At 29.9% G+C, this 14423-nt stretch overlaps 2 long non-coding RNA genes across 2 annotated transcripts; both read left to right on the top strand.

Annotated features, from left to right (window-relative positions):
* Positions 1 to 303: 303 nt before the first annotated feature.
* Positions 304 to 5051, top strand: LOC134696409 (uncharacterized). The gene is made up of 3 exons (XR_010102945.1): positions 304 to 369; positions 3260 to 3331; positions 4986 to 5051. It is a non-coding gene; the product is annotated as an uncharacterized LOC134696409 (long non-coding RNA).
* A 553-nt stretch (positions 5052 to 5604) lies between these two features.
* On the top strand, positions 5605 to 13797 carry LOC134696042 (uncharacterized). Its single transcript, XR_010102888.1, has 6 exons — positions 5605 to 5676; positions 6286 to 6357; positions 8465 to 8613; positions 9225 to 9323; positions 11010 to 11055; positions 11895 to 13797. It is a non-coding gene; the product is annotated as an uncharacterized LOC134696042 (long non-coding RNA).
* Positions 13798 to 14423: the final 626 nt, after the last annotated feature.

Genomic DNA, 14423 nt, shown 5'->3' with positions numbered 1-14423 from the left:
GATTAGCTACAAGGATAAGTTATTTGAATCTTCTTATTTTTGAATATTAAACTGAACATTCCTAAAGTTTATATAAAACTATTTCATTACAAATGTGAATGGCATTACATCAGTTGAATATGAAAGGTATTATTCTTTGATTCAATTATATTATATTATAATACATATATCAATTTGATTTTGACCGTAAACATAGTACAGTATATATATTTCTTTATAAATAATATCTTAAATTACAAATGAAAGAATTGCATGAAATTCTTACCGATAACTAAAACATTGAGAATTTTTTTGCAGGGATCTTGGTTTAAATGGTATTACAGATATTCAGGGAAATGCTTTCCAAAATCTTTCCAGCTTAAAAACCTTGTAAGCAAATAAGAGAGAGAGAGAGAGAGAGAGAGAGAGAGAGAGAGAGAGAGAGAGAGAGAGAGAGAGAGAGAGAGAGAGAGAGAGAGAAAGAGCTGTTGATAGATATGGAAATATGTAATGTGAGTGCCAATAAGACAAATCTCCATCAAAATAACGATTTATTAAAGTAAACTAGTATAGGTCAATGTACGGCCTTCAACAAAGAGCCAAACAAAAAGCTATAAAGGGCCCCAAAATTACTAGACTAGTGCAAAACCATTCAAACGGGAAAACCAGCAGTCTAATCTATATAAAAAACGAGAAACTAGAAACACGTAAAAATATAAACCTACGACAACTATTGTACATCAGATTCCTGACTTAGGACAGGTGCAAACATTTGAAGGGGGATTAAACGTTATAATAGTACCAAAGCTTCTAAACAATAGCATAACATCACAACAAAGAAACCATACGATAAAATATCAAATGGCTTAACTCAATCAAAAAACGTAAATTAACACACTATGCACTAACAAATTAGATCTGCGATACCTGAATACAAATGCGCAGTCAATAAAATATAAGGGACAAACAGCAAACAAACAAGTTTAAACAAAGCCATGGCAAGACGCCATCTTCAAATATTTAACCCTTCGAAAATAATCACTTTTGAAAAAAAAACCGTTTTAATAATAGGTAAGAGCACAATTAATTGATATCAAATTGAAAATGGAAACGGGAATATGTCAAACAAACAGCAAACCGACCAAAAAGTTACATGCATTTTTTGAGGAATTTTAATTATTTACCTGCTAATAGTGCTATTTTTTATTTCAAGTATTATTTTAGCTCATACATATAAATATTTGTCCAAGCGTACAAAAATGTACATTATTGTTGTCGTAATTTCATCACCTTTAAAAAATGCTCAAGGACCTATCAATTTTATAACACTTTTGTTTAATATATCTCAGTATATACTACGTTTTGAAAAAGTCTAAACGGAAGTTATAATTTCTAATTTATACTACTTTACCACTTCATGCGATTTTGGTGTTTGTTATTCTAAAAACAATAGTAATTTTGATGGCTTTAATAAAACTTCCAAGAATCTACCACACACACACATTCATTATTTATCTAACTTCGGCAACGGATTCATTCATAAGTTAATAAGTTTTGAATCGGTGATCTCTGAATGCAATTAAGTGTGTCGATAATACAATTAAAAATTTGTCATCAATGTAAAAACCGGCAAAATTGATTTGTTAAATAAATATGCATGTGGAGATTGCATTTTGGTGGCAAATGATGCTTAGCAGCAATATTGTTTTGTATTCTATTCATATAAAGTAGGTTTTGTATCAAAATGGTGAGATTTATTTTATTACTTTTCAGAACAAATCATTTGAAATAAAACATCCATTAGTGCATCAAACATTATTTCTCTCTCTCATAACATTTATAAGTGTTTTTATACATTAGTCCGACAAGATGTTCAAAGTAATTCAGGTTTTAAATATCATGACAAAAGGATAGACAGCATTTGCGCGTTTATGTTATAGATAATGCATATTTTAAGGTTTTTCTTGCCGTAGAACACACCGAGGGGTGTCATGATTGCTCAAATGAAAGACCGACGGGAGGGAGGTCTTTTTTTTAACAATCCTGACACCCCGAGGTGTGTTCTACGACAAGAAAAACCTTAAAATATGCATTATCTGACTTATATACCGTCAAAAAATATTAATTTTATAAAGATTTGCAAAATTTAGTATCCTATTTAACCGACAACACTAAAGTGGGATATTCCTTTCTAATGCGTTCAGGTTTTAATACGCCCTGCGGCTCATTTAAAATATGAAATAAAACTCACTAAATAATTTAGATATAAACCTTTTAAAAATTGTTATCCATACACAATAAAAATATTACTGTAACTGCATGAAGTAAGACACAAATGTATTGTTACCATCCGATAACGGTGTATGACAAATACAAGACACATTGAAAGTTATTTATTCTACCACTTAGCTTAAGGAAAAGAGGGAGGGGTATGTTTTTTTCTATTTGTTATGTTTTTTCTATCATTCTATCGCGGAAAAGTGGTTATTTTTTAGCAATTTTACATGAATCGAATGAAAAATTCAGAAAGATTGTCTTTTGAATAGCAATACATTTTATTAAAAGATAATCAGGATATGATTATATACCCTCCGCACCCGACCCTGTCGTGAGTTACGTTAAGATTATTCAATAGAATATGAGATTATCTTATTAGTTGATTATTTGATAGAGTAAAAGGTATACATAAATTTTAAAAAGTTAAGAAATGACACGAAGACGCATATAAATATTTGTAGGTCACAGTATGATTTCCTATTCAGTGTGTATCGTTCTGAACATGTATGAAATATTTGCCACTGGACGTTAAACAAGCAACCATAAATCAATCAACCTATTCAGTTTGAGTCAATAAGATTTTCAAAATCTTACACACGAATACGTTAAATCTTTATTTTATGAAAGTCTACATTAAAATTCATCTGACATATATGATAATGTTTCTTTATTATAGCGATAAATCAACAAAACTTCACGTTATTTGTTTCTAAAATTAAAATGCGGGACTACAATGACGGTTTCTTTTACATCTACCATCGATTGAACTTCAAAAAATAATGTTCAAATCGGCAACAAAAAACTATTAGACCAATAAAGTAAATCATAGATTGCATGTTTATCAAGGAAAATAATGACCGGCTTACACAGGTCATTATTTTATGCCTTGGAACATATATCATTGAAACATGGTATCGTCCGGGTTGATTCTGAAAAAGAATGACCTGACGTTCTGAAAGAAAATAACTCAATATAGGTATATAAATCTAAATGATTATTGCAGGGACCTGAATAGAAATTCTATATCAGTTATTGAAAATACAACATTTGCTGGTTTACCGAATTTGTTCACTCTGTAAGTAAAAAAAATGTTTGTAGATTGTAATACTATTGTGTGCTTAAGAAAATCTGGTCAGTGTACACAGTTTGCTCATGACAAAACAATCATCTCGATCAGAATATTGTGGAGAATATAAATTGATTAAGTATTGAAGAACTGAAAAAAAGGACAAAAGATACCAGAGAGAGAGTCAAACTCATATATAGAACATAAATAGAACGCCATGGCTAAAAATAAAAAGACAAAGAGACAAATAATAGTACAGAAAACACAACATAAAAAACTAGAGACACCAAAACTTTTGGTGAACTCATGTGCTTCGGAAGGGTAAGCAGATCCTGTTCCACATGTGGCACCCATCGTGTTGCAAATGTTATTATAAATACAGTCAAAAGTCTAATTCGGTAAGTTACATTGTAAAAAGGGAAAGGGATGAAAGGGAGAAAAGAGGGGAAAGGGGGAAAAGAATACAAATAATAATGAATAAATGAAAACAAAAAGACAAACAGACAAACAATAGTGCAGAAGACATAGTAAACTAACGACTTAGCAACTCGAACCCCACCACAAACGGAGGGTAATGTAAGGTGATTCGGAAAGTTAAGAATATCCTACTCCACATGTGTCAACAGTCGGGTTGCTCCTGTTATAACACATCCGACAACGTCTAAATTGGTAGGTCTCATTGGTGAAACGGGAAGGGGACAATGTAAGATTTTTGCAGATTCTTTATTCGCTTTGTGTTGTGTTGGACATTTTACAGCGACATAATTTTTCCAGACTTACATTTATTTCATGAATGTTGATCAACAATGAGAGATTACAGTTTTACTTTGTTGCGTTATATTTTGACATGCGAAAATTGCAAAACTAAATCGATGGTACAAATTATTTGGTTCAGAGTTTCTTCATAGTAAGATAACATAAACATTTCAAATGTCAAAAATCTTTATAATAAAGCATAATCCTATCTCAAATTACATCAACGTTTAGGTCAAATACAGTAAAAGTGTGCACACACAATTACAAGGTAGACGCTATCGAACGTTAAGTAGTTTGAACATATTTTGTTTGACTAAATGTGCAAAAGGGAGGACACACAAGTTAATCAAACTTATAAAGTCTTCTCCCACGTTTAGTTTAGTACTATATGTACCATTATTCTTACGATTGTAAAATAAATTTAAACAAACGAAGAATGATTAACTGACTTTTGTTATAGAATGAAAACAAATAAATGTTCATGTCAGATCGTTTAAATATGTCAGAGGCGGATATCTTTAAAAACAAATTGGGCGTAGCTTCAACCATGGATTGCCATAAAAATATGCTGTACCCCATTTTTTGAAAGATCTCCGCTTTTGATTTATTCTAACGATCTGACATGAACATTTATTTGTTTTCATTATTTTACAAAAGTCACTAAATCATGTATACGCCTTTTTTCCTTTAGATTCAAATTGAGTTACATATCAAATAAGCAAATTATGGTACAACATCAAATTGTAGATAATATACCATGGTTTTTCCTTAAAACACTCTTATTATTATATTAAAACATCAACAGAAAAAATGCAATGTATTTTTACATTTTAGTGTGAAAGATAAAACCATAAAGAAATACAGACTTTCAAGTAAAATAATGTGTTCATGTTTTTTATTGTTTCAGGGATTTAGATTATAATACTATAGCAGTTATACAGCCAAATGCGTTTTCCAACTTGTCAAATTTGGGTATTTTGTAAGTTTGTTGACACGTTAAATCTTGTTGATAATTATAAAGTGTGATACAATACATATGAAATACTGGAATAACATCAGAACAATGATCAATAAACGAGGAAATATTTAGTGAACCCACTTTACAACAATCATAAAATAAGATTTATTGTTTTTTGCGTTACGCTTTAAAAACATTAATCCAATATAGCCTGATGAGTTGGTATAATTTAAGTCAAAACATCTAAATATTCAACTTAAAAAAATCATTCGTCGTGTTTCAGACAAGACTGATACATCTTAGTTAGAGTGATGTGACCTTAGTATTTATTGTTTAATAAACAAAAAATTCAGATGATGAAAAAAAAATAGCATCATATAATAACGCATTGTTTTAAAATTCAATAATTATTTTGTTTTTTTCTGTGTGCATGTACAACGCTCTGTTATATTCTTCTTCTTAACCGATCAAAATTTACACCTGAAAGCCTGATGATCAACCGTTTACTATTGTCCAATATCCTTTCGTATTATTTTAAACAATTTTCTTACATTTCAAATATTTACAGAAAATTATCCTCCAATATAATTAATGATGTGAAAAAGGATTATTTCAATGGCTTAGACAATATACAAGAAATGTAAGTTATCCATACATAATATTAATTAGTGTGTTAGATATATTGATAAAGCAAGGGAGTTCTTTAAAATAGATCGTAATACATTCTAATACAAAAAGAAAATTAAAAATAGAAAATATAACACACACAAGAATAAGACATGTAAAATGTATAGTTTTTATTGATACACTTTTGGATATCATCCGTGTGATATTTTAAACACAAGTGTTACACTGACATTTCAATTTTGCCTTTGCGAATATATAATTTTGTTATTATTTTTAGATAAAAACAAATCTGTCATTCTAAACTGAAAAAGAACACATTGCCAATTGAAATGTAATACTTAATTCGTTCTGAACAATCATGAAATACTTGCCACTTGACGATAAGCAACTAACAATCGATCAATAAGTATTTGATAGGTGAAAGCTGTCTCTTTTATGTATAGCGTAAATTGAGAAATACAAATATAAATAAATATGTATATACATACTTCCACCGTAGATATATACGATACACCTGACCCTCAGTTTAAGTTTCTTTCACATTAAAGTGTAAATGTATTAATGAAACATTTTCAATATTAGTACACGACATATATAAAATTACATGTATTTGTACATGCAGATTGATGTCTGGAAATAAATTAACGTTTGTTGACGGAGAAACGTTTCAAGATATGAAGAACTTAACTGTTCTGTAAGTTTAAATAATATAATACAAATGATGTGTATACAATTACTCTTGGTAAAAAAAAGCTATGGGCATCATTATAGTTTGAGGCGATAGAAGTTTAACATTATGCTCAGGTCAACACTGAGTTAAACAAAAAACACAAGATAACAAACTACAAAAATCAACATAGCAAAAATAGCAAACTGCATGGTAGATTTAAATCGCATAATCAAACTTTAAAAAAAATCAAACGAATGGAACAAAAACACATGACATATTCCTGACTTGGTACTTGGATTTTACTGTTTAGACTAAGTTGGGTTTTACCTGGGTTTATAGCTAGCTTAACCTCTTAGTTGTACGACAGACGCACGACTTCAATCAGAATGATTGAATAATGTGAACAAAACATACATGATAGAAAAGGAAATTAAAAAATTGAGGTAGAGTAGTCAACATTGTGTTAAACTTTTAATCCCTAGAAAAACCAACACATTTAGTCTGAGATGCATGATTTTATTATTAGTTGTCAGTAATTGCGATTACTCGCAGATCTCTTTTTAGTGTATTTTTATTGATGGCATGTACAAGTACCCGGCCTCGTCAACTTGTATTTGTAATATTTGTATTTATATTCATCTGATGAGTTTAGTATCAACTGATTTGTATAGTTCGTTCTTATAATGTACTGTCAAACCACTGTGCACGGTTATAGGGAGGGTTGGAATCCCGCTTAATGTTTAACCCCGTCACATTCTGTATGTATATGTTTGTCCCTATTCGGTAACCTGTAATTCATTGGTTCTTGTTTATTTACGTGTTACATACTTATTTGTTTTTCTTTCATTTTTGTACAAACATTAGCCCGTTAGTTTTCTCGTTTAGATTGTTTTACTTTTCATTTCGGAGCCTTTTATATTGACTATGCAGTATGGGCTTTGCTCAATGTTGCAGGTCGTACGGTGACCTATAGTTTATAATATCTGTGTCATTTGATGTTTGTTGGGGAGTCTTATTGGTAATCGTACCATATCTTCTTTTATTTATACATATATGTTTATACAAACTGGCACAGCATACCTACTAGATATTAGGATTGATATCAGTATTCGCGCGAGACTCGCTCTTTGTCAACAAAAGACTCACCAGTGACGCTCCAATAGAAAAAAAGTTAAAAGGGTCAAATAAAGTACGCAGATGAAGTGCGTTCAGCATGTTGAGGGCCATAAATTCCTAAAAGTTCAAGTAAGAAACCTGGTTGTTGCAAAAAATAAGACGGCTGTTTATCGACATCAACATTTTCAGTGAGACGAATTCTAATAATCTTTAAAAAAAAACCAACAAAAAACAAAAAACACACACATACAAATAAAAAAACAAAACGTGAATCATAAAATACGTCATCAACTGACAAACTTGATAATTAATAATATTATGACGAGCAGTACATAGATCGTAGAGAAAATGACATCGTCAAGGCTGAAATAAGAAGACAAAAAGACGCATAACGAATCATAAAACACAACATTTAATAATAACGTGTAGAAATAGAATAAAACAAAAATGTTTCAAAACTAATTACTCATATGAACGCTTAGATGATCAAAACAGAACTAAAAGACATACCGTAACAGAACAACATTGCATAAAATATTCTCAAAAGAAAAAAAAATGCAAAGACATAAAATCATCAAATTTGGATGCAGCGATTGGTTAAACAGTTTGTTTCCACAATCAACGAATACATGCTCGCAAGAAATACTAGCTTATATTGATAACCTGACACACTTTTATACGTTATCCTAACTTTTCAATAGTATACAATATCTACCCTATACCATCAATCGCTGAAAACTAGCGTGCCTTTTGTCGTAACATTGTTTCGAAGGAACCTTCATATTAGCTCGTTCCTTTATTTTTCTGTCTTGCGACAGAAAACATAATGTTCAAATGAGAAAATAAAAAAAAGACACAGACACCTATCACACAAAAGCGACAGTTTGCTTAGAACTCCAAACAAAATGAAAACATTTTTGCCTAAATAAAAAAAAAGTTGCGTACAGTTACAAGGAATGAATAACCCTTGTTTTAACTGATGGAACATACTACAACTTATACCTTTTATTGACAGTAATCTTGACGTATATTGTGACTGCAACATAAAGACGTTCCTGAATTGGCTAAATGTTGTCGAAAAGTACGAGTCCACTATTAATTGTGTTGATTACAACGATGCTCCTCTGACAACTTTGCCTTCCTGTTTTTTCGACAAATGCAATGGTAAATCATGGATACTTTTAAGTATATTTTTAAACAAACATATGTTATAACTTACAACCAGATATTATATTAATCGACACATTTAAAAGTGAAAATGTCCTCTAGGATCGTGTCTTAGTGTAGAATTAAAAAAAAAAACCAAACAAGTCTAAGTGACAGATATCATTGTAAAAAGTAAATCGGTTTTAATCGAACCCTACTCTTGCAATATTTAGGCAAATGTTCTCTTAAATTATTTGTATACATATGACCCGCATGAATGAGATAACTTTTATTGGTCCAACGTTAAATTCTAAAAAACATGTGTTTTCGGTAGACACATATCTTTAAACAACTGCTTTTTCATGTCTTCAAACATGTATGCCATATCTGCGGTGACCTCTAGTTGTTAATGTCTGTGTCATTTTGGTCTTTTGTGGATAGTTGTCTCATTGGCATCATACCACATCTTCTTTTTTATATTTCGTTTGTAATAATAACAACTACATGCAAACATTATCAAGACATATGCACAGTTGATATGGAAAAGATAGCGACAAATAACATATTTACATGTTATACTATAATCTACAAATGTAGAAGCTAACTTACATCAAAATATAACTAAACAGGACCTCAATGTTCGACGATTGTATGCAACCAGAACGATTGCTATTATAACTATACTGGAGAAGTGATATGCAGGAACGAACAAGACATCAAGTGCACTGGTAAATATATAGAAATTTCTTAAAATCCTTTATTATTATTAAAAAATGTTATGTATACATGGAAAGTTATAGTTTTAAAGTATAATGTCACAATACGAGATATCAAGTTAGTAAAACCAAATTTAAAACTATAAACATTTTTCAAATAATGGTGTGTTCAAAGTTTGTTTTTCAAATATTTTATCTTATCTCCTAACACTATGTGAAACCTATTACAAACATTTCACCATCTACAAATAACAATATTGTTATATTTCATTTCATAATTGATTTTGTTGTTACTATATGTTTTATGTTTGGTGTTTATTATATGTCGTAGCTTTATGTTTAACCACCTAATGCATTGTTGTAGTATTAGAGTTTGATTTATGCTTGATTAATGATTTAAGCTGCGTTTGATGACTTAAGTATGTTATCTGGTATTGATTGTACTATGCATAACTATTTGTAATGTCTCGTGTATTTAATTATGTTGCTGTTATCATGGCTATCAAATAATATTTTACAAAAGACATGTTATATTACTTTATATTACAAAACTAAAATATACAGAAATACAATTTCTAATTTGATCATGTTAATATCTTTTTACATAACTTAATAACTATTTGTATGCGTTCCTTTTTTTTAAAAATTAGATCTAAAAATAATTTAATGTGTCGTAATTGAAATTTTTAGATCAAGAATGATATATTTTCTATTATTATAGATCGTAAAAAATAATAATTAAGTTTTGTTTGATGTGTTCTTTAACGTGAAATTAAATCTATTTACTTTATATGATGTTTCCTCATTAGATATTATTTTGTTGAGGTTCAAAATAAAGAAACAAATTGTGTTATTACTATGGCATTTTGTTAATTATACAATTGATCAATATTCAATTTGTTAAATACATGTATTAATATTTTTATGAATAATTTTATATTTAATTTTTTTTTCAGTACATAAAGCCACTGTCAGAAATACGTTAGCAAAGACAAAAAAAATAAGCATCTTATATAGATATAAGAAGATGTGGTACGAGAGCCAATGAAACAACAATCAATCCTATTCACAATCTGTACAAGTAAATCATTATAGGTCAATTGACGATCTTCAAAACGGAGCATAAGCTCACAACGAACAGTAAGCTATTAGGGTCTCACAAATTACTAGTGAAAACCACCAAATCATGCAAATATTTGAATTTTTTGTTAACATTTTCCCCATATTTAAGCTAAACGATGAATAGAAATACAATACTAATATAAAACATTATCCTTTACAAACTTGCAGCAATTTAGATGATGTCTTAACACAAAACGTTTTAGTCGATGTTGAAAACGTAATGAAACATGGATATGCTCGACGACAAAAACAAAACCCAGTCAATAAATTCCATCTCTGATCATAATTAAATACACTTATGCACACAATGGATCAACACAGTACTTTGATCGAATCCTTCATGTCTCAAAATTAATTAAAAAACGTGAAAAAAGGGACGCAAAAACATGGAAACAAAGACAAAAGATATATTGAACTAGTTTTCTCCGTATGTAAGGACACTTCTATAACACACATTATAGTTTGAAGACTTATGTATTCGGAAGCAGTCACCACGTATTGATGCTACTTTTTTGTGTTTGTATTAAAATGTAAAGAAGTTAAAATAACTTTTATCTATCAACGGATATTTTGTAGGTACGGGTTATTGTGTTTGTTGATTTCCTTATATAAAACACATTTGGTAAGTAACGTTATTTTGAAACACGCAAACTATCAAGAGAACCTTCCAAGTCATATTGTATTCACTCGAACTAGGAAAATGACTTACTCTTAAAGTAGGCCAATGATCTAAACATTTCAAGTCGGTGAAATTTGAACATGTAAGATAAAAGTTGTAACTGAATTATGTATGTCATTATGATACAGTGTACTAAATATGTACACAGTATGGTTTTTTCGTGTTGAAAACGATATTCTCATTTGTATGTTACATTATTCTTATGTTACATAATAACTTAGTTCCATACGTATCATCTTCCATCCTCCCTTGTTCTGTTTTTGTTGGGATTGAGTTGCTCAATATTTCGTAGTCTTAGTTGGGTTTATTTTGGCAGATTTATCTTTAAAGTGTGGGTTTTTATTGTCAGTTAGGTATCATCGTCTTGTTTTGTTATCCAACGTAGTATATTGCAATTTCAATATTTCATAAAATCATCAAATTTATAAAAACAGTCTACATAGTATTGTATGTACGCCTATGCATAAGATTTTATGTTAGCATTATACTACATAAACCAGGCCTATTTGGTGGCGCTACTACTCTCACTTTATATTGAATTGTTTGCAAATAATTCCGATCAAACCCATTATATGGACCGTCTGATACGAATATTTTGTGATGTATTTTTTCGATGAAATGAAAGTTTTTTCCTCCGTGTTGAAGGCCTAAGTATGACGATCAGAAAAAAGCGCTGTTCTTTCTTTCTTGTATATGCGTGTTTGTTTTGTTGCTATACATTTATATTTTTTCATTTTGTGTAATGGACTAATACCGATATTTTTTTTCTTTTTTTCTATCAGTTGAGGGACGACTTACATGGCCAAAAAAAAGTAAAAAGGACAACGAAATGTCTGACAAAAATGGTTACAGGGACAACATACCTTGAAAATGACTAGGAGGAGAAATACGAAAAAACGTTACAATACATGTCTGAAACTTTATTGTATGCAAAGGAACATGTAAACTAATTCGTGGACAGTCTTATTTCCCCCCCGATTTTATACATGATATTTGTGAAAAAAATATTATATTGAATTGAAACAGATAAACTGATGTCTATCATTTAGCAATGTATATCCGTATATTCATAAATGTATTTTTTAAAAATACATTTAAGTGTAACAGATGCATTGGAATTGGTTTTATATAATGACTTTTTTTATGTACATGTATTTTATTTTCATATTTTGCTTTGTAAGTTTGTCTGGTAATATTTCATCAGTATGACGATATATGTACATGTAGGTTACCAGTAGCTCAAAAGAGGGACGAAAGATACCAGAGGGACAGTCAAACTCATTAATCGAAAATAAACTGACAACGCTATGGCTAAAAATGAAGAAAAAAAAGACCAAACAGACACTTGAGTCGCTTTAGTGTAGTCACATGTTGTCTATATTTTCGAAGGTACATAGAAAACGGCGGAAAGAAAAACTGTTTATACACGGTTATTTCTAGAATATCTGAAGACAGATATATTGTGTGATTGTCATACTAGTGGTAAAAGTTTTAAATACATGTATGTATGATCGATCATTTGAATAAAATACACAGGAAGTATACGAACAAATAATAAGCCATAATAATAATTGAAATAACTGCTAAAATGTTTTTTATTATCAAAGTGCCAATATGAAACCTATAAATTTCTAACGAAAAGAAAATGATATCAAAAAAGAAAATATAATTAAGGAACTGAAGATTTTGATAAAAATATGGCCAGAAAGTTATAGCATTCGTATGATGTAAATACAGGATATACCGACCCAAAGAATAATGTCAATCTCTAACTTCGTCCTCAGTTAATATACTTCCGTCAGGTCATATATCCTTGTATCGACCTCATATAAAAGGTATAATTGTTTATTATTATTAGAATATATAATCACTAAGATACTGAACTCAGGGGTAAATCTAATCGGAAAGTCCATAATCACTTGGCAAAATCAAATGACAAAACACATCAAAAAACGAATGGGATTCCTGACTTGGTACAAGCATTTTAAAATGTAAAAAATGGTGAATTAAACCTGACTTTAAAGCGCTAAACCTATCACTTTGATGACAGTCTCATCAAATTTCGTTATATTTACAATGATGCGTGAACTAAACAGGCATACTAAATAAAATAGTAAAACTATGGGTACCGCAGTCATCATCGATTATATAGAATTTATGAGAATCCACATGTAGTTCGTTCCACTACGCGATTGAATAATTTTGACGTTTGTGGTTCAACGTATTTTCTAATTCATAATAGAAATATATCATAATGACATATACAAGAACAATATCATACTGACGGGATATTTTAAAGTACACAGTCACTTTATAAGATCCAACGAAACACAAACAAGTCGCTTAATATACAAAACACATCAGCTAAAAATGAAAGATAATACAAACACATTGACGGGATGTCTAAGTACCGAGCCACGTTAAATGAAACAATAGTAGTAGTAGTGGTAGAAGTAGTATCACTTGTTATCGATACGAACAGTGATACCCATTTCACAGTGTTAACATAAATTATTAAAGTTGGGCCATTCTTCCGAATAACAATTATATGACAAATATATGCATACCGTAATATATTAGTGTTGTGTATGTATAAGTTAAATAAAAAGACACAATAAACAATTATAAAAAAAATGTTGACAGTGCTATCAAAACCAAACAAATAAATATACAAATGTCTATCAGAATTTTAGAATTTTAAAATATGTTAAGGAGATTAACGTACATTCAAAGATGAGATAAACACACTTCCTCAACATTAATGCGTTATGAAGTATTATACCTTTCACACACTGTATCTGCTTAAACGAGTGAATATTTGCATTGTTGACCTTATAGTCTTAAGCACAAATATAAATAACACCACTAATCGACAAAAAACGTAAAACGTCAATACCCTAGAAAGCTAAATTAAAATTATAACATTAACAAATTGGGTCAGTTCTCACAAAATTTTGTAATCAAATAGATATAGTAAACAACAACTAGTCATGTTTGTTGTTCTTCTAGCTCTGAAACGAGGTTTAATCAACATTTCCTTCTGGAAGTATCTGTTCTAAGTAAAAAAAATATGGCATCTGTTTTCCATGCGTCCCGTTCTTCGGTAAATTTTAGTGCTTAACGGTTGAATGGTATTATTGATATTCGTCCTTTTGTTTATACTTTTCTTATAACTCAAATATATAGACCATTTAAACACTATAACATTCAGTTAAATGTATTTTTAAAATGATTGCTTATAATAACCATGCCAAATTTTTAAATGACGTTCATGTAGCTATTACATTTTTCAACTCAATCAGTTTATTTAA

Source organism: Mytilus trossulus, chromosome 14 (genome assembly GCF_036588685.1).
Source record: "Mytilus trossulus isolate FHL-02 chromosome 14, PNRI_Mtr1.1.1.hap1, whole genome shotgun sequence".
Lineage (NCBI taxonomy): Eukaryota > Metazoa > Mollusca > Bivalvia > Mytilida > Mytilidae > Mytilus > Mytilus trossulus.
Note: the sequence above shows the minus strand (reverse complement) of the source record. Positions and strands in the feature narration are given on the sequence as shown.